This window comes from Salmo salar, chromosome 01 (genome assembly GCF_965601325.2).
Source record: "Salmo salar chromosome 01, fSalSal1, whole genome shotgun sequence".
Classification (NCBI taxonomy): domain Eukaryota; kingdom Metazoa; phylum Chordata; class Actinopteri; order Salmoniformes; family Salmonidae; genus Salmo; species Salmo salar.
The window spans coordinates 158,178,184-158,204,602 of record NC_138291.1 but is presented as its reverse complement, the minus strand read 5'-3'; the positions used below and the strand labels follow the sequence as shown (position 1 = coordinate 158,204,602).

The 26,419-nt window shown below is 42.9% G+C and overlaps 1 protein-coding gene across 2 annotated transcripts in view; it reads right to left on the bottom strand.

Moving 5' to 3' along the window:
• LOC106567541 (netrin receptor UNC5D) overlaps positions 1–26,419 on the bottom strand; it is a 354,474-nt gene that overhangs the window by 226,676 nt on the left and 101,379 nt on the right. The window lies entirely within an intron of this gene.

Genomic DNA, 26,419 nt, shown 5'->3' with positions numbered 1-26,419 from the left:
CAGGTCAAAATATGTCTCAGACTTAGAAGTGGAGTTAGTTTCTGCTACTTCTTCTAGTCCTAGTATATACAGTACCAGTCAAACATTTGGACACACCTACTCATTCAAGCGTTTTCATTTTTACTATTTTCTACATTGTACAATAATAGTGAAGACATCAAAACTATGAAATACCACATATGGAATCATGTAGTAACCAAAATATATTTTATATTTGAGATTCTTCAAAGAAGCCACCCTTTGCCTTGATGTCAGCTTTGCACACTTTTGGCATTCTCTCAATCAGCTTCATGAGGTAGTCACCTGGAATGCATTTCAATTAACAGGTGTGCCTTGTAAAAAGTCCATATTATGGCAAGAACAGCTCAAATAAGCAAAGAGAAACGATAGTCCATCATTACTTTAACTTCTTTGGGATAGGGGGCAGTATTTTCACGGCCGGATAAAAAACGTACCCGATTTAATCTGGTTACTACTCCTGCCCAGAAACTAGAATATGCATATAATTAGTAGTGTCGTGTCTTTGGCTATGCCGGATTAAGTGATATGACATGCTATTCTATAAAATCCTTTCTCTGTAATTAATATTACCTGATTAAGCTAATCATGTAAATGTAATTAACTAGAAAGTCGGGGCACCACGGAAGAACGTTTATAAAGCCGTTATCTTCCGAATAAACTCTTAAAATACTTAGTAATATTTTACATCGATAGCCGTCATCTTAATCATCTTATTTTCAGTCTCATAATGAAAGTTGTAAATTCTTGGTTATCTTCACGAACCCTGGCTAACAAGTTGAATCAGCAATACAAAATTGGGTTTAATTATTTATTTACTAAATACCTAAACTAATCACACAGAATTACATATACACAGAATACAAATGATGTCATACAGAAAACGTCCCTGGTGGACAGAGCCGACATTTGTTACACAAAGGAAGGGGGTTGGCTTAAATGAAAGAGCGGGAAGACTTAGGAACAAAGAAACAGCAGCTATGCTATCGTAAATTCATTATCTTATGCATTCTAAATTACCGCCCATTTGGAAAAGGAAAATGCAATAAATATTTACTCTGAGCTGCGCTTCGGTAGATTGGTCGTAGATGCTGGCCGGTTTGGCCAACAGATCTTCCTGTCCTCGGAAGAATGTCAATGGTGGTAAAGTGGATACGTGGTGGTATCTTCGTCTGTGGTTGTTAGACTGGATCCGTCGTCCGTCCTTTCCTAGCCCACGTCTACAGCGGCCACTGCTAACTCAACAGCTAGGAAGTATCACTTCTGTAGTGAATAAGCTCAAAGTTCATACCATTCGCCACCAAAGCTCACGCCGAGGTTGGCTTAGTTCTGTACTTGACATGTGTGTCCTTATAACGCAGAGGCTGCAGACCTCACGTAGTGGAACATGTGGTTATCTTTTCGTCAAAGGCTTATATAGTGGAGAGGGGGAAGGATGTGTTTCATCGTTTAGAACCCCTGTCTCTTCACAGGGGCGGGCCACTGATCAAGCAGGGCACTTTCCTTATGAAAACCCAATTCTCTCATTTGGAAGCTAAAACTACATTTAATCTCCTAACAAACAATTTCAATATCAAACATTTCAATTGCATAACAATTCCATGTGACTCTGATAACTAGAGGGTGTATACTTTCCCAGGTACAGTTTATGTCGTCCTGTCATCAGTCATAATGTCTCAGATGACAACCGAACTGACATCCATACTCATTACGTTCCAAAGCAAATTTCCAACTGGTTTTATTACCAAAATATGGTTCCTTTTCCCCATTTGTTTGATGTTCCCAGACTCTCTATATTTAACACAGGCTATTCAACAGTCCTTCAGTAGGGTCAGAAAGAGAGGGGAAGGGAGAAAGGTATTTATAGGGGGGGTCATAAACCTTACCCACAGGCCAACGTCATGACAGTAGATTTGGATAGAAAACACTCCAAAGTTTCTAAAACTGTTTTAATGGTGTCTGTGAGTATAACAGAACTCATATGGCAGGCCAAAACCTGAGAAGATTCCATACAGGAAGTGCCCTGTCTGACAATTTGTTGTCCTTCTGTTGCATCTCTACCAACATTACAGCATCTGTGCTGTAACGTGACACTTTCTAAGGCTTCCATTGGCTCTCTAAAGCCGCCAGAAAGTGGAATGGGGTGTCTGCTGTCTCTGGGCAAAGTACAGCAGCAGAGTTTGTAAGTGGTCAGCCTGGGGACAGTGAGACTGACATGCGCATTCACGAGACTTCTCAATTTTTTTCTTTCAGCCTTTGAATGAATACAACGTTGCCCGGTTGGAATATTATCGCTATTTTACGAGAAAAATAGCGATAACCAATAAAAATTGATTTTAAACAGCGTTTGACATGCTTCTAAGTACGGTAATGGAATATTTTGAAATTTGTCACGAAATGCGCTCGCGCGTTACCCTTCGGATAGTGACCTGAACGCACGAACAAAACGGAGGTATTTGGATATAACTATGGATTATTTGGAACCAAAACAACATTTGTTGTTGAAGTAGAAGTCCTGGGAGTGCATTCTGACGAAGAACAGCAAAGGTAATCCAATTTTTCTAATAGTAATTCTGAGTTTAGTGAGCCCCAAACTTGGTGGGTGTCAAATTAGCTAGCCTGTGATGGCCGAGCTATGTACTCAGAATATTGCAAAATGTGCTTTCGCCGAAAAGCTATTTTAAAATCGGACATAGCGATTGCATAAAGGAGTTCTGTATCTATAATTCTTAAAATAATTGTTATGTATATTGTCAACGTTTATCATGAGTAATTTAGTAAATTCACCGGAAGTTTTCGGTGGGTATGCTAGTTCTGAACATCACATGCTAATGTAAAAAGCTGGTTTTTGATATAAATATGAACTTGATTGAACAAAACATGCATGTATTGTATAACATAATGTCCTAGGAGTGTCATCTGATGAAGATCATCAAAGGTTAGTGCTGCATTTAGCTGTGGTTTGGGTTTATGTGACATATATGCTTGCTTGGAAAATGGCTGTGTGATTATTTGTGTCTATGTACTCTCCTAACATAATCTAATGTTTTGCTTTCGCTGTAAAGCCTTTTTGAAATCGGACAATGTGGTTAGATTAACGAGAGTCTTATCTTTCAAATGGTGTAAAAGAGTTGATTGTTTGAGAAAATTTAATTGTGGTATTTTAGTTGGTTTTGTATTTCGCGCCGTGCGATGCCATTGGCTGTTGGCTAAGGGTTCCGCGTTCCGCTAGCGGAACGTCTGTCCTCAACAGGTTAAGACATGAAGGTCAGTCAATACGGAACATTTCAAGAACTTTGAAAGTTTCTTCAAGTGCAGTCGCAAAAACCATCAAGACTGTTGGAAAAGCATTCCAGGTGAAGCCGGTTGAGAGAATTCCAAGAGTGTGCAAAGCTGTCATCAAGAAAAAGGGTGGCTACTTTGAAGAATCTAAAATATATTTTGATTTGTTTAACACTTTCTTGGTTACTACATGATTCCATATGTACTATATCATATTTTTGATGTCTTCACTATTATTCTACAATGTAGAAAATAGTAAAAATAAAGAAAAACCCTTAAATGAGTAGGTGTATCTAAACTTTTGACTGGTACTGTAGATATTATTCCAATGCATCTCAGACCAATGATGACGTATCTGGCACATACAGTATTTGAATATCTGCAAGTCGTTTTCATTTTTCTCAACAGTTGTTGACCTCTAGCAAAGTAAATCAATCAGTGGGCTTTCTTGTTCTGAATGCTTCATGTATTAAATAATCATCACTGGGGTCAAATGGGATCCATTTCTCTGAAATCACCCTTGATGACTGAAAATGTTCTCTGGGAGAAATATACTGCATTTCATGATAGGAGGCTATATTGAATCATACACTGAGGGAATATGGCATACTCAGGAATTCAATTTTCTGGTCGTTAAAAAGCAATCCACAAAAAAGGCAACACTAATCAAAAACTCTGGGATAATTTTTACTCACTGAAGCTTTGAGAATCCAATTGAATATTTAAGTGTTGGGCTGTTGCTGGAATCAAGTGAAAGTCTGAGCCCATGCAGTCGAGAGGATGTCTGTAACTTGTGGAAAACTATCGCTGTGACTTTTACACCAGCTAATATCTACAGTGCATTCGGGAAGTATTCAGACCCCTTGACTTTTTCCACATTTTGTTACGTTACAGCCTTATTTTAAATGAATTAAATAAACTCAGCAAAAAAAAGAAACGTCCCTTTTTCAGGACCCTGTCTTTCAAAGATAATTAGTAAAAATACAAATAACTTCACATATCTTCACTGGAAAGGGTTAAAACACTGTTTCCCATTCTTGTTCAATGAACCATAAACAATTAATGAAGATGCATCTGTTGAACGGTCGTTAAGACACTAACAGCTTACAGACGGTAGGCAATTAAGGTCACAGTTATGAAAACTTAGGACACTAAAGAGGCCTTTCTACTGACTCTGAGAAAAGCCAAAAGAAAGATGCCCAGGGACCCTGCTCATCTGTGTGAACGTGCCTTAGGCATGCTGCAAGGAGGCGTGAGGACTGCAAATGTGGCCAGGGCAATAAATTGCAATGTCCGTACTGTGAGATGCCTAAGACAGCGCTACAGGGAGACAGGACGGACAGCTGATCATCTTCACAGTGGCAGACCACGTGTAACAACACCTGCACAGGATCGGTACATCCGAACATCACACCTGTGGGACAGGTACAGGATGGCAACAACAACTGCCCGAGTTACAGCAGGAATGCACAATCCCTCCATCAGTGTTCAGACTGTCTGCAATAGGCCGAGAGAGGCTGGACTGAGGGCTTGTAGGCCTCACCAGACATCACCGGCAACAACGTCACCTATTTAAAAAATGTTTTTTTACGTTACTCAGTTAAGAACTTAAGAACAAATTCTTATTTTCAATGACGGCCTAGGAACAGTGGGTTCACTTCCTTGTCCAGGGGCAGAACGACTGGGGGATTCGATCTTGCAAACTTTCGGTTACTAGTCCAACACTCTAACCACTAGGCTACCTGCCACCTACGGGCACAAACCCACCGTTGCTGGACCAGACAGGACTGGCAAAAAGTGCTCTTCACTGACGTGGGGTTCGCGTTTATCGTCGAAGGAATGAGCGTTACACCGAGGCCTGTACTCTGGAGCGGGATTGATTTGGAAGTGGAGGGTCCGTCATGGTCTGGTGTGTCACAGCATCATCGGACTGAGCTTGTTGTCATTGCAGGCAATCTCAACGCTGTGCGTTACAGGGAAGATATCCTCCTCCCTCATGTGGTACCCTTCCTGCAGGCTCATCCTGACATGACCCTCCAGCATGACAATGCCACCAGCCACACTGCTCGTTCTGTGCGTGATTTCCTGCAAGACAGGAATGTCAGTGTTCTGCCATGGCCAGCGAAGAGCCCGGATCTCAATCCCATTGAGCACGTCTGGGACCTGTTGGATCGGAGGGTGAGGGCTAGGGCCATTCCCCCCAGAAATGTCCGGGAACTTGCAGGTGCCTTGGTTTGAAGAGTGGGGTAACATCTCACAGCAAAAACTGGCAAATCTGGTGCAGTCAATGAGGAGGAGATGCACTGCAGTACTAAATGCAGCTGGTGGCCACACCAGATTCTGACTGTTACTTTTGATTTTGACCCCCCCATTGTTCAGGGACACATTATTCAATTTGTGTTAGTCACATGTCTGTGGAACTTGTTCAGTTTATGTCTCAGTTTTTTAATCTTATGTTCATAACAATATTTACACAAGTTTGCTGAAAATAAACGCAGTTGACAGTGAGGACGTTTCTTTTTTTACTGAGTTTAGTTATTTTTCCCCAGTCTGAGGTCCTGAGCGCTCTGGAGCAGGATTTCATCAAGGATCTCTCTGCACTGTGCTCCGTTCATCTTTCCCTCGATCCCGACTAGTCCTCCCAGTCCCTGCCGCTGAAAAACATCATCGTAAGGATGGTGCCAGGTTTCCTTCAGAAGTGACGCTTGGCGTTCAGACCAAAGAGTTGAATCTTGGTTTCATCAGACCAAAGAATCTTGTTTCTCATGGTCTAAGAGTATTTTGGAGCCTTTTGGCAAACTCCAAGCGGGCTGTCATGTGCATTTTACTGAGGAGTGGCTTCCGTCTGACCACTCTACCATAAAGGCCTGGTTGGTGGAGTGCTGCAGAGATTGTTGTCCTTCTGGAAGGTTGTCCCATCTCCACAGAGGAACTCTGGAGCTCTCTCACAGTGGCCATCGGGTTCTTGGTCACCTCCCTGACCAAGGCCCTTCTCCCCCGATTACTCAGTTTGGCCAGGCGGCCAGCTCTATGATGAGTCTTGGTGGTTCCAAACTTCTTTCATTTAACAATGATTGAGGCCACTGTGTTCTTGGCGACCTTCAATGTTGCAGAAATGTTTTGGTACCCTTCCCCAGATCTGTGCCTCGACACAATCCTGTCTAGGAGCTCTTCGATCTCATGGCTTGGTTTTTGCTCTCACATGCACTGTCAACTGTGGGACCTTATATAGACAGGTGTGTGCCTTTCCAAATCAAGTCCAATCAAATGAATTTGCCAGAGGTGGAATCCAATCAAGTTGTAGAAACATCACAAGGATGATCAATGGAAACAAGATGCACCTGGGCTCAATTTCGAGTCTCATAGTAAAGGGTTTGAATACTTATGTAAATAAGTTATTTGTTGTTTACTTTTAATACATTTGCAAAATGTAAACAAAAAAATATTTTCCCTTTGTCATTATGGGGTATTGTGTAGATGATGAATTAAAAACAATTGTTATATCAATTTTGGAATAAGGCTGCAACGTAACAAAATTTGGAAAAAGTCAAGGGGTCTGAACACTTTCTTAATGCACTGTATACTGCTCATAGAGCCCATACCTCTTTGAAACCTGACCAAACTTCTCAAAGAGGGGCTTCCCGAGTGGCGCAGTGGTCTAGCACAGCATTGCAGTGCTAGAGGCATCACTACAGATCTGGGTTCAAACCTGACTGGGAGACCCATGAGGCGGCGCACAATTGACCCAGCGTTGTCTGGGTTAGGGGAGGGTTTGGTCGGCCGGGATGCCCTTGTCCCATCGTTCTCTGGTGACTACTGTGGTGGGCCAAGGTCATGCACGTTGACATGGTTCCTCTGACACATTGGTGCGGCTGGCTTCCGGGTTAAGTGGGCAGTGTGTCAAGAAGCAGTGCGGCTTGGCTGGGTCGTATTGCAGAGGACAAGTGGCTCTCAATCTTTGCCTCTCCCGAGTCCCTACGGGAGTTGCAGCGATGGGACAAGACTGTAACTACCAATTGGGGAGAAAAAGGGGTAACAGAAGTATTTAAAAAATGACTTCTCAGAAGTGTTAAAATCCTAGACCGGGAGTCTCCAACTCCATTTCCATGGAAAGCTAATGTGTGTGCAGGCTTTTGTTCCAACCATGCACCACTTCAGCTGTTTTAAACAACCATTATGAACCATAAAGAGTTGAAACAGGTGTGTTGGTGCTAGGCTGGAACAAAAGCCTGCACACCAGTACTTTACCTCTCTAGGACCGGAGCTGTACATCTCTACCCTAGACATTATCCTAGTGTTTACTTCTCCTGAGTTATGGATAGGGGTAAATGCTATTTTTATTGGGTTTCATTAGGCTCAGCAAACAACAAACAGTATTGACCAATGACCAGTGAGCTAATGATGTAGTCATTATATACAGTGGTATTTATGTATTTCAATGTAACACCATAGTAAAGTGGGCTGGGACACTGTTTCAGTGTTCATGGTATTGCACGCTTCTCACTGTCTACAGAATTAGGATTTGAGTGCCTTAAATCTTACAGACAACTCATTTGTTCCGTCAGCTTCTTAAATTTACAGCAAAGGTTAAAGCCAGATTGGAAAAGTCAACCGTTTTAATAACTTAATTAGTTATATACTCTTTCTCTATCTGCGACACCACTATTTTAACCATCAAAGCATTATTTTAATGAGTCATTTATGCAAAGAGCAAATCAAGTGTAGGTCAAATCGTTATCCTCGCTGTAACAATCTACAAAAAATATATATGTCATCGTAACCATGTGGATTGGTACTGTAGCTTCTTTTTCCAGAAGAATAAAGGCAATATTATTAAAATGAGGCTCAGTAAAATCAGCCTAATATATTCAATGTTTAAATTCTTCAGTAGTGTTCTTCCCTCTGCTCCTTAGTGTGTTGGAAAATAGTAAGAAGTTGGCCTGGGTTAACCTCAGTGTAGGGTATCCCAACAGCATTCAATACACAGGAAGTCAGAATTGGCTTACAGAGAGAGAAGAAAACAGCTAGCGTTGAGTATACGGCACAACTATTATTGTTATATTTTGCTATCCTTTATTTCCACAGGGAGTTATGCTGAGACAAATGTCTCTTTCACAGATGACCGATGTACACGCATCAGTAGACATCAATATACACTGCTCAAAAAATAAAGGGAACACTAAAATAACACATCCTAGATCTGAATGAATGAAATAATCTTATTAAATACTTTTTTCTTTACATAGTTGAATGTGCTGACAACAAAATCACACAAAAATAATCAATGGAAATCCAATTTATCAACCCATGGAGGTCTGGATTTGGAGTCACATTCAAAATTAAAGTGGAAAACCACACTACAGGCTGATCCAACATTGATGTGATGTCCTTAAAACAAGTCAAAATGAGGCTCAGTAGTGTGTGTGGCCTCCACGTGCCTGTATGACCTCCCTACAACGCCTGGGCATGCTCCTGATGAGGTGGCGGATGGTCTCCTGAGGGATCTCCTCCCAGACCTGGACTAAAGCATCCGCCAACTCCTGGACAGTCTGTGGTGCAACGTGGCGTTGGTGGATGGAGCTAGACATGATGTCCCAGATGTGCTCAATTGGATTCAGGTCTGGGGAACGGGCGGGCCAGTGCATAGCATCAATGCCTTCCTCTTGCAGGAACTGCTGACACACTCCAGCCACATGAGGTCTAGCATTGTCTTGCATTAGGAGGAACCCAGGGCCAACCGCACCAGCATATGGTCTCACAAGGGGTCTGAGGATCTCATCTCGGTACCTAATGGCAGTCAGGCTACCTCTGGCGAGCACATGGAGGGCTGTGCGGCCCCCCAAAGAAATGCCATCCCACACCATGACTGACCCACCGCCAAACCGGTCATGCTGGAGGATGTTGCAGGCAGCAGAACGTTCTCCACGGCGTCTCCAGACTCTGTCACGTCTGTCACATGTGCTCAGTGTGAACCTGCTTTCATCTGTGAAGAGCACAGGGCGCCAGTGGCGAATTTGCCAATCTTGGTGTTCTCTGGCAAATGCCAAACATCCTGCACGGTGTTGGGCTGTAAGCACAACCCCCACCTGTGGACGTCGGGCCCTCATACCACCCTCATGGAGTCTGTTTCTGACCGTTTGAGCAGACACATGCACATTTGGCCTGCTGGAGGTCATTTTGCAGGGCTCTGGCAGTGCTCCTCCTGCTCCTCCTTGCACAAAGGCGGAGGTAGCGGTCCTGCTGCTGGGTTGTTGCCCTCCTACGGCCTCCCCCACGTCTCCTGATGTACTGGCCTGTCTCCTGGTAGCGCCTCCATGCTCTGGACACTACGCTGACAGACACAGCAAACCTTCTTGCCACAGCTCGCATTGATGTGCCATCCTGGATGAGCTGCACTACCTGAGCCACTTGTGTGGGTTGTAGACTCCGTCTCATGCTACCACTAGAGTGAAAGCACCGCCAGCATTCAAAAGTGACCAAAACATCAGCCAGGAAGCATAGGAACTGAGAAGTGGTCTGTGGTCACCACCTGCAGAACCACTCCTTTATTGGGGGTGTCTTGCTAATTGCCTATAATTTCCACCTGTTGTCTATTCCATTTGCACAACAGCATGTGTAATTTATTGTCAATCAGTGTTGCTTCCTAAGTGGACAGTTTGATTTCACAGAAGTGTGATTGACTTGGAGTTACATTGTGTTGTTTAAGTGTTCCCTTTATTTTTTTGAGCAGTGTATACATCACTATACACCTCAATACACGAAAAGCAAAACACAATCATAGAAAACAAACATTTTTCAGTAAAAAGGTCCTCAAATCAGCATTTTGAATTGCCCTAGAGACACCAATTCATCCAATTTTAGAGCCTTGGAGACTACTCCACAAGTAAGGTGCAAAGAAACTAAAAGCAGGTTTACCTACAGTGAGGGAAAAAAGTATTTGATCCCCTGCTGATTTTGTATGTTTGCCCACTGACAAAGAAATGATCAGGCTATAATTTTAATGGTAGGTTTATTTGAACAGTGAGAGACAGAATAACAACAACAAAAAATCCAGGAAAACGCATATCAAAAATGTTATGAATTGCTCCCTCCACAGATTTTCTATGGGATTACGGTCTGGAGACTGGCTAGGCCACTCCAGGACCTTAATGTCCTTCTTCTTGAGCCACTCCTTTGTTGCCTTGGCCGTGTGTTTTGGGTCATGCTGGAATACCCATCCACGACCCATTTTCAATGCCCTGGCTGAGGGAAGGAGGTTCTCACCCAAGATTTGACAGTTCATAGCCCCGTCCATTGTCCCTTTGATGCGGTGAAGTTGTCCTGTCCCCTTAGCAGAAAAACACCCCCAAAGCACAATGTTTCCACCTCCATGTTTGATGGTGGGGATGGTGTTCTTGGGGTCATAGGCAGCATTCCTCCTCCTCCAAACACGGCAAGTTGAGTTGATGTCAAAGAGCTCCATTTTGGTCTCATCTGACCACAACACTTTCACCCAGTTGTCCTCTGAATCATTCAAATGTTCATTGGCAAACTTTAGACGGGCATGTATATGTGCTTTCTTGAGCAGGGGGACCTTGCGGGCGCTGCAGGATTTCAGTCCTTCACGGCGTAGTGTGTTACCAATTGTTTTCTTGGTGACTATGGTCCCAGCTGCCTTGAGATCATTGACAAGATCCTCCCGTGTAGTTCTGGGCTGATTGATTATTGCAACTCCACGAGGTGAGATCTTGCATGGAGCCCCAGGCCGAGGGAGATTGACAGTTCTTTTGTGTTTCTTCCATTTGCGAATAATAGCACCAACTGTTGTCACCTTCTCACCAAGCTGCTTGGCGATGGTCTTGTATCCCATTCCAGCCTTGTGTAGGTCTACAATCTGGCCATTGTGGAGAGTTTGGAATCTGAATGATTGATTGCTTCTGTGGACAGGTGTCTTTTATACAGGTAACAAACTGAGATTAGGAGCACTCCCTTTAAGAGTGTGCTCCTAATCTCAGCTCATTACCTGTATAAAAGACACCTGGGATCCAGAAATCTTTCTGATTGAGAGGGGGTCAAATACTTATTTCCCTCATTGAAATGCAAATCAAGTTATAACATTTTTGACATGCGTTTTTCTGGATTTTTTTGTTGTTATTCTGTCTCTCACTGTTCAAATAAACCTACCATTAAAATTATAGCCTGATCATTTCTTTGTCAGTGGGCAAACATACAAAATCAGCAGGGGATCAAATACTTTTTTCCCTCACTGTAACTCAGTGGAGATCGAAGGGCTCTTCAGAGTTAACCTCCCTGGGACTAGGGCTGGTAGCTCGTACGTCGTCTGTAAGTTAACAATGAAGTAAGGTATGGCGGAAGTTTAAGCAGGAGGGCTTTATAAACAAAAGGAGTGCATTGCATCATTTTACTAGATTTCAGAGAATGCCAACCTACTTTCTGATACAGAATGCAGTGATGTGTACTGAATATCCCATAAGAAAGCATTGTGCGCAATGAAAACTGCGCCCAATGGCTTCAATACAGTGGCAGCTGCAGAAGACATGGATGTCGATTAAGGCAGCCCCCCCCCACACCTCTGATTCAGAGGGGTTGGGTTAAATGCGGAAGACACATTTCAGTTGAAGGCATTCAGTTGTACAACTGACTAGGTATCCCCCTTTTCCCTTTCCCCTTTCATATAGACAATATCCTCATAGTCTTTGACCGGTATGAATGTCGAATGAATTATTTGTTTTCTACTATTTAATGAAAGGCATAACCTATTCCTATAAAATCAATTTTAATGATTAATTTCTTAACTAACTGATCAACATGCTTTTTGAATGATTGCTTTTCATCAATCCAGATACCCAGATATTTATAAGCGGGACACAATCAATGAAGGCACCATCCAACGTTCATATGTATAAATCATCAGATACATTTCTTGGTGATTTGGAGAATAACAATTGGTTGTACCTGCATTGAAAAGTAACAATTCCAGTTCAACAAAGACTTTCTGCTAAGCAATGAAGGGAGAGTGACGCTCCGAAAGAGCCTGGTCAACTGTCGGGGCAATAGCATACACAACATTGTCATCTGCATAAAGGTGTATGTCATTGTTTTTGACAGATAGACAAACATAAAATTGATCCCTGTGGGAAATCTTTCCTAATAGCTTAACACCATTACAAAATACACATTGTGCCCCTGTCCTATCTGTCAAGTAATTTTCAAACCAATTACATAATGCCTGATCCATACCGATTGTAGACCACCTTTGAATGAATAAAGATGTGTGTGTACTGTGTGTACTGTGTGTGTGTGCGCCGTGTTTGGGTTATATGGAACAGGAAAGCTACATTAGGAAACCCACAAGGCCTCCGTCTCCCTACAGCTCCTGTATCACACTATGACTAACCAATTTACATTCAATAACATCTAACGTTTCCCCAATCCCTTCGCACCACTGAACTGTGACATCACTCACATTCCCTCCAATTCCAACTGCCATTTTCAACGAATCGAGTAGGCTGAAACCCAAATTCAAAGTTGATGTAGTCAGTTATCATTAATGATTGGAAATCAGTGGATTTTGTCTAAGATCAAATATTGACCTTATTATGCAAGGTTTTCAGAAAACCAATTGCTATTTCATATCAGTTGACATTGTACATGATAAGAATAATTGTGGTATGAAACTATTCATTCGACATTACCACAATACAGTAGTTTGAGAAAGACAGGCAGGCAAAATAGAAACCATAGAGTAGAACCTTCAGGGTATCTAATTCAGTTCTCTATATAATCTCAAACGAACCGTGCCAAATGACTATCACCAGCGCCCATTATAGAAGCAGTAGTGATATTTGCTTTTTGTCACACATATGATTAGTGAAATGAATGAGGCTAGCAGATTTCCCTATCCCCTTCTATCCCCGTGTATTCCCTTCCACCCTTCCAATCAGCTCCTTGCTCCATTTGCTTCTCAGTCAACTGATTCGCCCTCTCCATCACCACAAGCACTTCCGGTTTCGCCCGTTCCTGCAAAACGACCTGCAGCTAATTCCGATCGACTTGATGAATTCAATCAACTAAAACCCTGGCAGTTTAATAAAGGCAAGCCGTAATCAAAAACGGAAAGAAAAGCGGAAAAGCTGAAGAATTCCTCCTCTACACATTCCTCCTCCTCCCCCTCCCCCCCTCCTAGGGAATCACTCCTTGTCGTTTTTAGGCCGGGGGGAAACGGCCCCAAGTCATCATCCCGCTTGGCAATTACAGTGAACGTACGGCGAACGATGCCTCATCTGTTGCCTTCACCGTGCTCTGACGTCGGGATGAAAAACAGGGGTGTTTACTAAGAAGGGGGTGCCATTTACCAGGGTAAATATGCGTGTTCCGGGCCGGTGAAGGGTTGATGGTTGTGCGGGAGCGGGAGCGGAGTAGGAATCTGATATACGACCGGATCCAGCGAGAGAGGTGATCAAGGTTGCTTCCATCACTCACTTGGCTAATCTTTTCTGCCCGCGGGAAAAACAAATGACGCTTGCTAGAAGCAGCAAACCGAGCTCCGACGACCTGTCTGTGTCACAGCTTCATCCTGCTGGGTGCTGTAGAGCCAGTAAGACGTTCTCTGTTTTAGGTCAATTTGGCATCTTGAGACATCTGACACGTGATTGATGAATTGATATAGAGTCGACTGATGAATGCAATGGCATGGGACTGGCATGTGGCATGTGTGGCATGTGACAATGTGCACTAAAACGAGGCATGGATATAACCGGCAGTTAATCCACTTAAGCAGAGTTAATTTACCTAAAGTGCTCTCATCAGGAGTTTACTGTGAAGTATATTGAGACATTTCAGTTGCCTGCCCCAAAAAGTTGAATTCATCATCTAAGGACACAGATTCTTGACAGAAAGATCTTTTCATCCCTGAAGGCCAGGATGTTTTAATGTGTTATATATTAACAATGACAGCAGACAAGATCAAGACAGAAGCAAGACATAACATAAGACTTCGGCATAGATTCAAACAGATTCGCGCTAGCCAACACCTGCATAGCGGTTGTTTTGGCAGTGTCTGTGGTGGAACTGCGTTAGAGCTGTCAAATCCAAAAGCGTCTCCTTGCGTTACTTTATCGTGGACACTGCCATTGGATGTGACGAAATCACACACCCAACTTTATAATCTGACAAATCCCATGCAGCCGCGTTATAGGTTCAAACACTCAAATGTGTGATATTCTATTGTCTACACCTCTATTGGACTAAATCCCCATATCTAAATTAACATGAAAACATGCAATAGCCTACACTTTCTATCCCCTTTTTGAACTTCTAACACAGTAGGGATATTAAGAAAGGGAGTGGTTTATGACACACGAGAGCAGCCACTCACTGATTTGTCACCTCAAACCACAGTGACACCTCCCACACAGCCAAAACTTTTGTTATGGAGATAACAGCCAACATTCTGATTGAATCTAGGCCTTCATTGAGACACTGTATGACACAGAAACCCAGATACGATACTGACTAAACATTTCTGGGCACATCCATTCCTTGAGGTTCACTTTATTTTGATGTGTACGGTATCCATCTACCTAAAGCTGTATCTCCTTAGACTAAGAATGAATACAGCAAGAACCTTACAGGATAAAATCTGCCTCGAGCCAAATGAGCTCCAATCTAATCCTACAGGGCAAAAACACGCAGCCATCCTGAATAAAATTAGCGAGGCCATTTTACACCATTGCAGTATTTACTGCTGTATTTTCTAACTAAGCCTTTTGGCCTCCAATAGCCTCGGGCTATAAAACATTCCTTAAATTTGTCAATGGAAGTAGAGGAGCCAGAAATATACTGACACACAGATGCATGATACACACCATAGGGTTGACTAGAACCGTACTGTTCTGGCTCTGCCTTCTTTTCACGCTGTTCTTTCCAGAACAGTTTCAGTAACTTTGGTGAATGCATAACCAGGCTAGCCCAGTACAGCTTGGCTGTGAATCAGGCAAGAGTGCGTCCTATGCCCAACAGCTCAGGCCTCTGTAAATCGCTGCGGTCCTCATCCTTGGAAGCTGTCACCTCAAGCAGCAAGGTGCATTGTGGGTACTGTGCATTCAGTCCGGTATTGCCGCAAACAGCGTATCGATCCCACCTGGAGGATCGGTACAAGTCAGCAACTTTATCAACAGCGAGCAGGAGAAAAAATTAAATTGCATTTTGATGATGGATGCACCTGTCGGCGGTAGAGAAAAACAAATGCCTACAACATCAGAGGCTAGAAATCTTCCCTCAAACGTCAACGACCGTATGTTAATGCTAATCACCTCTGGATCCGATGCTGCTGTTGTTGTTATTTATTCATATACAGTACAAAAAAAACATTCTTACACACAATGTAGATTTACACATATTGCAGAAATCTTATTAAGTCACTTTTCCTATGTAACTACACAGTGCTTTAGTAGAATCAAAAAGCCTCTCCTCTTTCTTAAATAAGGCTCTTACTACTATGTCACACACTTTTCCTACCTACTGGGAAAAACTGGTGAATCAATGTTGTTTCCATGTCATTTCAACAACCCAAAAAATCAATGCGATGACATTGAATCAATGTGGAAAACTGATTGGATTTGAAAAAAAGTAATCAATGTAAGGGAATTTAGTTGTTTTTTTCATCCAACTTTTAACCTAAATCCATTGACATGGAGAAATGTTTTGTTGATTTGGTGAATTCTAACGTTCAACTTGAAATGTAAATCAAAACTAGACGTTGAACTGACGTCTGTGCCTAGTGGGTATGCACAGTATCTTCACAGTGCTTTAGTCGAGCGTTGCAAAGTGGGGCACTAGTGATTGAAATGTAATTCCCTAGACAGAACAGAGAGGAGCGGATAGCAGACTAGGCCTGAACATAATAACATACAGCAGCCCTTTCTCCTTTACACTGACATAGCTAATGAGATCCCAGTGAGCTCCTTCATAATGGAAGATCTAGGAGGCCAATTGTCACGAATAATTATATGGTAATCACCTCTCTGCAAAAACCCACTGCCCCGAAGACCTTGGGCGCGAGTACGCGAGAGAGCGAGAGAGAGACCCGGCACAAATGGGCAGAAAGAGAGTGGGAGACAATGCAAATGAGCAAAGGAAGGAAAAAAGAGTGAGCAAAAGTTAGAAAGAGAGACAGAAAGAAACAGAGCGGTAGAGTGTAAGAGGCAACAATCCCCCACGTTTCAGCAAGTGATTAATAGGAGAAAGCGAGGCCCAAATAAAAACAACAATAAATACCATGCATAAATAAATGATGAACTAAAACAGTTGGTGGTTCGTCTTGATGAGGGGGAATAGGAGGGGGGAGGAATATGATGGATAGAAAGACATCGGGGTGGTGGTGGTTGTGGTGGAGGAGGGGGGTGGTTAGCTAATGTAGCTTTAATGTAGCCGCTCTCAAACGAATCATTCATCATAATGACGTGGCTCTTCATTTTCAACACAGTATGGTTGCCGCAGTCTGTTGGAGGAGACTAGCGCATTACCGGTAGCATTAGCATCACCGCTGGGGTCCACAAATAAGGCAGGACGAGGAGGTTGGAGGATGCTAATGGGAGCTAAATTGATTTGATCCGAAACCACAGTGTGTAAAGTAATTAGGGGGACAGGGAGAGGCAGTACATATCATAATGGGCTCTATTGGGGTATTAAAATAAGGAGTTGACTTACTTAGGCTACACCAGGCAGTCAGTTTCACATAGAGAGAGTTGGAGGAGGTTGAGGGTGGGACTGTGATGCTGGGCATCAAGAGCGAGGTGGGGAAATGTCATAACAGTGTTATGAGACTCTGGCCAACGTTATCCTCAAATAGCTGGTGTGGGTGCAGGGTTTTGTTTCAGCCAAGCAGTAACACTACTGATTTAACTAATATTATATTAGTATTAGGTGAAATGCCTGTTAGAGAAGGCTCTTTCCACTGCTTTATTCCTCACACACATTGACACAAACGCGCACACACACACACCACAACTCTCTAATTAAATAGTCACTCATTATGCATATGATAATAAAATACAAATATCAATCAGCATTCATCATATGCGTTAATGACTACATGTTTAGAACAAAAAAGTAATGAATCATTTGAGATGATTTCCCCCATATGGTATAAACACATTCTATTTTGTGCCATAATTATTGCCCAGTAGGGATTTGTAATGCATTTGGTCTATTCAGAGCAGTCATTACAAATGATCAGTGAATGTGCACTCTAGTGCACATGACCTCTTATTGATGGGTCAATAAGAACGCACCCTCAGCGTGTCGGCAACAATCAGATGCAGCCGGTTTTCAGGGGAAATGGATGCGACTGTGATGCAACTTCTGCTTTTGGATGTTAAGTAGTATTTATGCATTAACAAGGCAATGCTCCATCTTAAGTCCTCCACATTTCCTGTATAGGTTCAACAATGCAGAAGAGAACCTCCCCCAAAAGCGTTTTCCACATCAGGACCAGAAAGAAGGGAACACCACTCAGGTGTTTGTTTTATGTCTACTACTTTAGGTTCATAAGAAAGAGAGAGACACAAAGATGATGAGAGAGACAGAGAAAGAGAGGAGGCAGAGAAAGAGAGAGAAATAGAAAGAGAAGGAGAAGAGCAAAGGAGAGAGAGAGAAGAGAGAGGGATAAACAAAAGGCGAGACCTCCAGGGAGCGTGTTGGTCACACGGCCTTCGCACGCGTTCTGCTGGACCGTGACAGAGTGGCACTGGGGGAGCTAACGACCACAAATAGAGATCACTCAGCTCTCGCCCCAAACCAGGACAAAACCTCTGACACGCAGAACACACATATTCATTTCAAATCACAAACAAATAACGTCACATGCACACATTTTTGACTGAATTAACAGTACACAGATGGTTTGGAGAGCAAAAAACAACAACACATAGACATATAGTACAGAACATACACACAAACCCCAGGGGGCATAGAGCGTCAGACAGAAAACCCACACTAGCCTTTCAACATCTTGTTTCTCTGCCGTGTGCCTTCCCTGCATCGCTCCCTGTTTTATTATGATGCCTCGCCACTATTTGCATGCATCTTCTATGGCGGTGCATCCTAAATGAACATAAGCAAGCATCCTTAATTGACCAGCTCGTTAGTCCAAGTGATAATTGGCCATGGACCATCAACCTCTGGGATGTAAACGAGGTAGCACCCTCCAGGCTCGTTAGTTTGGCTGGGCCATTACACCGTGGTGTGTGTGTGTGTGTGTGTGTGTGTGTGTGTGTGTGTGTGTGTGTGTGTGTGTGTGTGTGTGTGAATATCAATACATTAGATTATGAGGTGAGCCAGAATGTAAATGAACCATAGAAAATATCACAGCATCTCACAAAATTCTGTGAAGTTGGAGGGCAAGCGAATCATGCTATGGAACTGTTAGAGAACTTTTCTGTCATGCTTAATCATGTAGGTGTAACCTGTATTGCCATTACCCTCTGACCTTAGAATCAGTGTGTGTTGTGGGTGTCGTGTGTCATGTTGTACAGTATCTGTCTTGCAGAGGCAAGAAAGTAATGTACAGGAGGAACTGTATGTTGTAATTAGAGTGGTTTGTATGTGTGTGATAGAGCTGGCATGTGTTTCACAGCTACAGTACTGTATGTAAGCGTCACATGTGAAATCGTATTTTCACATGTTAAATAGCAGTTTTCACATGTTGAGTATAACTCATTTTATTTCAATTTTTTTTTTGTTCACCTTTATTTAACCAGGTATGCCAGTTCTCATTTACAACTGTGACCTGGCCAAGATAAAGCAAAGCAGTGTGACAAAAACAACAACACAGAGTTACACATGGGATAAACAAATGTACAGTCAATAACACATTACAAAAATTCTATGTACAGTGTGTGCAAATGTTGAAGATTAGGGAGGTAAGGAAATAAATAGGCCATAGAGGCAAAATAATTACAATTTAGCATTAACACTGGAGTGATAGATGTGCAGATGATGATGTGCAAGTAGAGATACTGGGGTGCAAAAGAGCAAGAAGATAAATAACAATATGGGGATGAGGTAGTTGGGTGTGCTATTTAGAGATTGGCTGTGTACAGGTACAGTGATCTTTAAGCTGCTCTGACAACTGACGCTTAAAGTTAGAGGGGAGATATCTCCAGCTTCAGTGATTTTTGCAATTCGTTCCAGTCATTGGCAGCAGAGAACTGGAAGGAAAGGCGGCCAAAGCAAGTGTTGGCTTTGGGGGTGACCAGTGAAATATACCTGCTGGAGCGTGTGCTACGAGTGGGTGTTGCTATGGTGACCAGTGAGCTGAGATAAGGCAGGGATTTACCAAGCAAAGACTTATAGATGACCTGGAGCCAGTGGGTTTGGCGACGAATATGTAGCGAGGGCCTGCCAACGATGGGCATTAAATACAGTTTGCTGGGTAGAGTGTTGGAGGCTATTTTGTATATGACATCGCCGAAGTCAAGGATTGGTAGGATAATCAGTTTTACGAGGGTATGATTGGCAGCATGAGTGAAGGAGCTTTGTTGCAAAATAGGAAGCCGGTTTTAGATGTAATTTTGAATTGGAGATGCTTAATGTGAGTCTGTAAGGAGAGTTTACAGTCTAACCAGACACCTAGGTATTTGAGGTTGTCCACATATTCAAAGTCAGAACCATCCAGAGTAGTGATGCTCGTCGGGTGCGGGCGGGTGCGGGCAGGAAACCGGTTGAAGAGCATGCATTTAGTTTTACTAGCATTTAAAAGCAGTTGGAGGCCACGGAAGTAGTGTTGTATGGCATTGAAGCTTGTTTGGAGGTTTGTTAACATAGTGTCCAAAGAAGGGCCATACAGAATGGTGTTGTCTGGGTAGAGGTGGATCAGAGACTCACCAGCAGCAAGAGCGACATCATTGATATAAACAGAGAAAAGAGTTGGCCCAAGAATTGAACCCTGTGGCAGCCCCATAGAGACTGCCAGAGGTCTGGACAACAGGCCTTCCGATTTGACACACTAGACTCTATCTGAGAAGTAGTTGGTGAACCAGGCGAGGCAGTCATTTGAGAAACCAAGGCTATTGAGGCTGCCGATAAGAATGTGGTGATTGGCAGAGTCGAAAGCCTTGGCCAGGTCGATAAAGACGGCTGCACAGTACCGTCTTTTATTGATGGCGGTTATGATATCGTTTAGGACCTTGAGCGTGGCTAAGGTGCACCCATGACCAGCTCGGAAACCAGATTGCATAGTGGAGAAGGTGGGATTCAAAATGGTCGGTGATCTGTTTTTTAACTTGGCTTTCAAAGATTTCAGAAAGGCAGGGCAGGATGGAAATAGGTCTATAACAGTTTTGGTCTAGAGTGTAATCCTTCTAACCCTCCCCAAAAAGATATAGATGTTCTATTGTAAAGTGGTTGTTCCACTGGATATCATAAGGTGAATGCACCAATTTGTAAGTCGCTCTGGATAAGAGCGTCTGTTAAATGACGTAAATGTAAATGTAAATGTAAGAGGGTGATGACCGCGGCAGCTTTCCAATCTCTGGGGATCTCAGATGATACAAAAGAGAGGTTGAACAGGCTAGTAATAGGGGTTGCAACAATTGCGGAGGATAATCCAGATTGTCTAGCCCAGCTGATTTGTAGGGATCCAGATTTTGCAGCTCTGTCAGAACATCAGCTGTCTGGATTTGGGTGAAGGAGAAGCGGGGGGGCTTGGGCAAGTTGCTGCAGGGGGTGCAGAGCTGTTGGCCCGGGGTAGGGCTAGCCAGGTGGAAAGCATGGCCAGCCGTAGATAAATGCTTATCGTGGATTTATCGGTGGTGACAGTGTTTCCTAGCCTCAGTGCAGTGGGCAGCTGGGAGGAGGTGCTGGTCAAGGGCAGTCAAGTTTGCGGGGAACATAGGGCAATATCTGTTCTTAGTTTAGCTTATTTAAGATGCCGAGGAAAGCACTTTAAAGAGCAACCAGGCATCCTCTACTGACGGGATGCGGTCAATATCCTTCCAGGATACCCGGGCCAGGTCGATTAGAAAAGCCTGCTCGCTGAAGTGTTTTAGGGAGCGTTTGACAGTGATGAGGGGTGGTTGTTTGACCGACGACCCATTATGGATGCAGGCAATTAGGCAGTGACCGCTGAGATCCTAGTTGAATATGGCAGAGGTGTATTTAGAGGGAAAGTTGGTCAGGATGATATCTATGAGGTTTGCCCGAGTTTACAGATTTGGGGTTTTACCTGGTAGGTTCCATGATAATTTGTGTGAGATTGAGGGCATCTACCTTAGATTGTAGGACGGCCGGGGTGTTAAGCATATCCCAGTTTAGGTCACCTAACAGTACGAACTCTGAAGATGGACGGGGGCAATCAATTCACATATGGTGTCCAGGTCACAGCCGGGGGCTGAGGGGGGTTGATAACAAGCGACAACGGTGAGAGACTTGTTTCTTGAGATGTGGTAGAGAAAAAGCAGTCCGATATGCTCTGGGTTGATATCGCGCTGTGCAGACTGGCAGGTACTGACCGAGCTGAGTCTGGCTGGTGTCCGAGTTAATGGTGAAGACCGCTTGCAGTGGCTAACTGACAACTAGCTAGTAGCTAGTTAGCTGGCTAGATTCTGATGGGGGTTCCAGTTCTAAAGTATAAAAATAGCAGATCCGTACCACATTGGGTGAGGCGGGTTGCAGGAGCGTATATTCAGTCCGTAGATGGAAAGTGAGATTAAAATATATATGAAATATATTTTTTTAAACTGAGAAAAACTATATATATAAAACGATATTTACACGGGACAGCACAAGACAAAACACACGTCCGACTGCTACACCATTGCAAGTTCACAAGTGAAAATCAAATCAAGTGGAAATCTAATTTGCAGTTAACATGTAAAAAAAACTTCACGTGGAAATATCACTTTCACATATGGAATTGCATTTTCACATGTAAAGAACAAATCACCTTAAAAACTTACATTTGCAGTTTCACATGTAAGAAAACTCCCCATGTGAAAATATAATTTTTTGTTTCACATGTAAGAAACATTCACATGAAAATCTAACTTTCACATTTGGAATGGCAAGTTCACATGTGATGGTGAATTAGTGTTATTCTCCTCACTCGTGAAAAGGTGGTGTTAACATGTTGCAGTAGCAATGTTTATACATATGGAATAGAAAATTCTGTAATGCCATTCTGTAAAAAGGTAACTTCGCCTACCCGAGTATAATAATTCAAGTGTGAGCCATCCATTCGGAGTGTTAATGCTGCAGGGGCACGCCTCTCTCTTTACAGTGACCGTTGGAAGAAGCCCAGTGAAAAGAACAAAGAAGCTAGCGCTCAGTGTCTCCTTGTTTATCCTTTTTAACATTTTAAGATTAGCACTGTCATTAAACTCAAGTTAATATTTTTTTTTCGCGCATTGTCTGAAAGAGTTCAAAATACACTGAAAAGATCCAAAATATATTATCTATACAGCTAAAAACAACAATGCAATATCAAGACAAGTTGACTTTGAAGGTAAAGAAAGTGTGTTGATCAATTTACCAGATTTTGCTACTTTGGACAAAAGGAAAACGGCAATATTCTTGTCACGATTTTTGTTTAAAAAAATCCTAAATAACAGCTCAATTTGATCAAATTATGAATTTGCTATTAAATGTGATTAATTAATCAAAGCAAGTTACATTTTTCACAGGTTCTGTCATGTGGCTCCCGAGTGGCACAGCGATCTAAGGCACTGCATCTCAGTGCTGGAGGTGTCACTACAGACCCTGGTTCAATTCCAGACTGTATCAGAACCGGCCGTGATTGGGAGTCCGTAGGGCGGCACACAATTGGCCCAGCATTGTCTGGGTTAGGGTTTGGCTGGGGTAGGCTGTCATTGTAAATAAGAATTTGTTCTTAACTGTCTTGCCTAGTTATATAAAATATAAAATGCATATTCTTTTACGTATTAGTAATGTCCTGTATGTATGCTGTTGAATACTGCTGTTGGTACCGTTCAATGTGTGTGTGTGTGTGTGTGTGTGTGTGTGTGTGTGTGTGTGTGTGAGGAAGAGAGAGAGAGAACAGCAGCTAAATCCTAAGGGGGATCTTGGCGGTAGCAGTAGACAGAGGCCCTAGGCTGGCTGACACCTGACATGTTTAATCTCCAGGCCCGTCACGTCCCTTCTGCATGCCCTCCTCGCCACCACCACATTCCCCACCACAGAAATAAAAATGACATTGTGTCAAGATGAGAGGAATTATCCCAAAACCTGAGGCACCAACATAGAAAAAACAGAAAAAAAAAAAATTGAGGCTCGAAAGCAGTCGTCTTTTCCCCTGTCAGATCAAGCCGTATCACTGATGCAAAGGCGAACCCAAATCCATTACAAGCCAATTATAGTTATAAGATGTACTGGGCACGGGGCTAGAGCTGGCCGCTCGCCTGTGAACCGCGCTGCTTAATCCACAAAGAGGAACTAATAGGAAATGTGAAAATAGAATCCACACTTGAGTTACTTTGGAGGGATTTAGGCCGGATTAATGAACTGCCATCTTCACTGTCAACATGCTGGGGAGCACAATCCCTTACCAGCCTCTGTCTGTCACTCAGATACACACACACATACAGGGGTGCGCACGCATGCACACACACACACACACACACGGAGAAAGAATGCTAAAATGACTTTCTTACCTAAATCAGTGCAGATTGGTGGTGGCACAGATCCACGGCACATGAAAGAGAAAAGAGATACAAGATAATGAACTACTTCCATCAAGCCAAACATCAAGTCAAACATCAATCCACAAAGGTTCCCTTATTTCAGTGAGAGCTTGGTAATACACTAAAAGCCATACATCAAACATAAAATACAACATACACATTTGGATTTTCTCTCTCACATACTGTACACACACCCCACTGGACAAAAACTGGTTGAATCAATGCTGCTTCCCAAAAATGTAATGTGACGATGTTGAATCAACGTGGAAAACTGTTTGGATTTGCAAAAAGTAATCACGTAAGGGAATTTCGTATGTTTTTCACCCAACACACAGACACACACACAATCCCCAACCCTCCAAACACAGGACGGCCCGCTGCTCCAACGTGAGTGAGGAGTCTTAATGAGGTCCCCTCCTGCCGCAGAGGCACCATGCCACCCCTGTCTGTCTGTCCTGCCCACAGGGACTTGCTCTGCAATCACATCCAGCCCTGTAGTCACACTCCACATGGTTACAGACAGACAGAGGTCATGACTGGATGGGAGGGGAGGAAGTAGAGCGGAGGAAGTGACAGGGAAGGCGAGAGAGGAAGGGAGGAATAGGTTGAGGAATGAGAGACTGGGTTAAAGAGAGAGGCAGAGAGAGATACTGTAGCAACAGAAAGAGAAACAGTCTGCACATATTCTGCCACTTTAGACTATTGGGATGAACCCAGAGGAGACCATTACCACACTGGCAGAGCAGAGGGCAAATCCCAGAACCAAAATGGATGCCTAGCTGTGTTAATTCATGTGATGGATAGAGGATGGCTAGAATGGATCCCATTTACATTCACCAAAGTCCACTGTCAGACAGATCTGAATGTATGGAATATAATATAGAAATGCAGTAGCATATATTTTAGTCTCCAAAGGCCAATATACTGTATATTTACAGTTACATTCACTTAGGTTGGAGTCATTAAAACTCCCTATTCAACCACTCCACAAATTTCTTATTAACAAACTATAGTTTTGGCAAGTCGGTTAGGACATCTTCTTTGTGTATGACAAGTAATTTTTCCAACAATTGTTTACAGACAGATTATATCACTTATAATTCACTGTATCACAATTCCAGTGGGTCAGAAGTTTACATACACTAAGTTGACTGTGCCTTTAAACAGCTTGGAAAAGTCTAGAAAATGATGTCATGGCTTTAGAAGCTTCTGATTGACTCAAATGATGTCAATTAGCCTATTGGAGGTGTACCTGTGGATGTATTTAGAGGCCTACCTTCAAACTCTGTGCCTCTTTGCTTGACATCATGGGAAAATGAAAAGAAAATCAGCCAAGAATTGTAGACGCCTGAAGGTACCACGTTCATCTGTACAAACAATAGTACGCAAGTATAAACACCATGGGCCACGCAGCCGTCATACCGCTCAGGAAGGAGATACGTTCTGTCTCCAAGAGATGGACGTACTTTGGTGCGAAAAGTGCAAATGAATCCCAGAACAACAGCAAAGGACTTTGTGAAGATGCTGGAGGAAACAGGTACAAAAGTATCTATATCCACAGTAAAATGAGTCATATATCAACATAACCTGAAAGGCCGCTCAGCAAGGAGGAAGCCACTGCTCCAAAACCGCCATAAAAAAGCCAGACTATGGTTTGCAAACTGCACATGGGGACAATGATCATACTTTTTGGAGAAATGTCCTCTGGTCTGATGAAACAAAAATAGAACTGTTTGGCCATAATGACCATCGTTATGTTTGGAGGAAAAAGGGGGAGGCTTGCAAGCCAAAGAACACTATCCCAACAGTGAAGCACGGGGGTGGCAGCATCATGTTGTGGGGGTGCTTTGCTGCAGGAGGGACTGGTGCACTTCACAAAATAGATGACATCATGAGGAAAGAAAATTATGTGGATATATTGAAGCAACATCAAGACATCAGTCAGGAAGTTAAAGCTTGGTCACAAATGGGTCTTCTAAATGGACAATGACCCCTACATACTTCCAAAGTTGTGGCATTATGGCTTAAAGACAACAAAGTCAAGGTATTGGAGTGGCCATCACAAAGCCCTGACCTTAATCCTATAGAAAATGTGTGGGCTGAACTGAAAAAGTGTGTGTGAGCAAAGAGGCCTACAAACCTGACTCAGTTACACCAGCTCTGTCAGGAGGAATGGGCCAAAATTCACCCAACTTATTGTGGGAAGCTTGTGAAAGGCTTCCTGAAACGTTTGACCCAAGTTAAGCAATTTAAAGGCAATGCTACCAAATACTAATTGAGTGTATGTAAACTGACCGACTGGGAATGTGATGAAAGAAATAAAAGCTGAAATAAATCATTCTCTCTACTATTACTCTGACATTTCACCTTCTTAAAATAAAGTGTTGATCCTAACTGACCTAAGACAGGGAATTCTTACT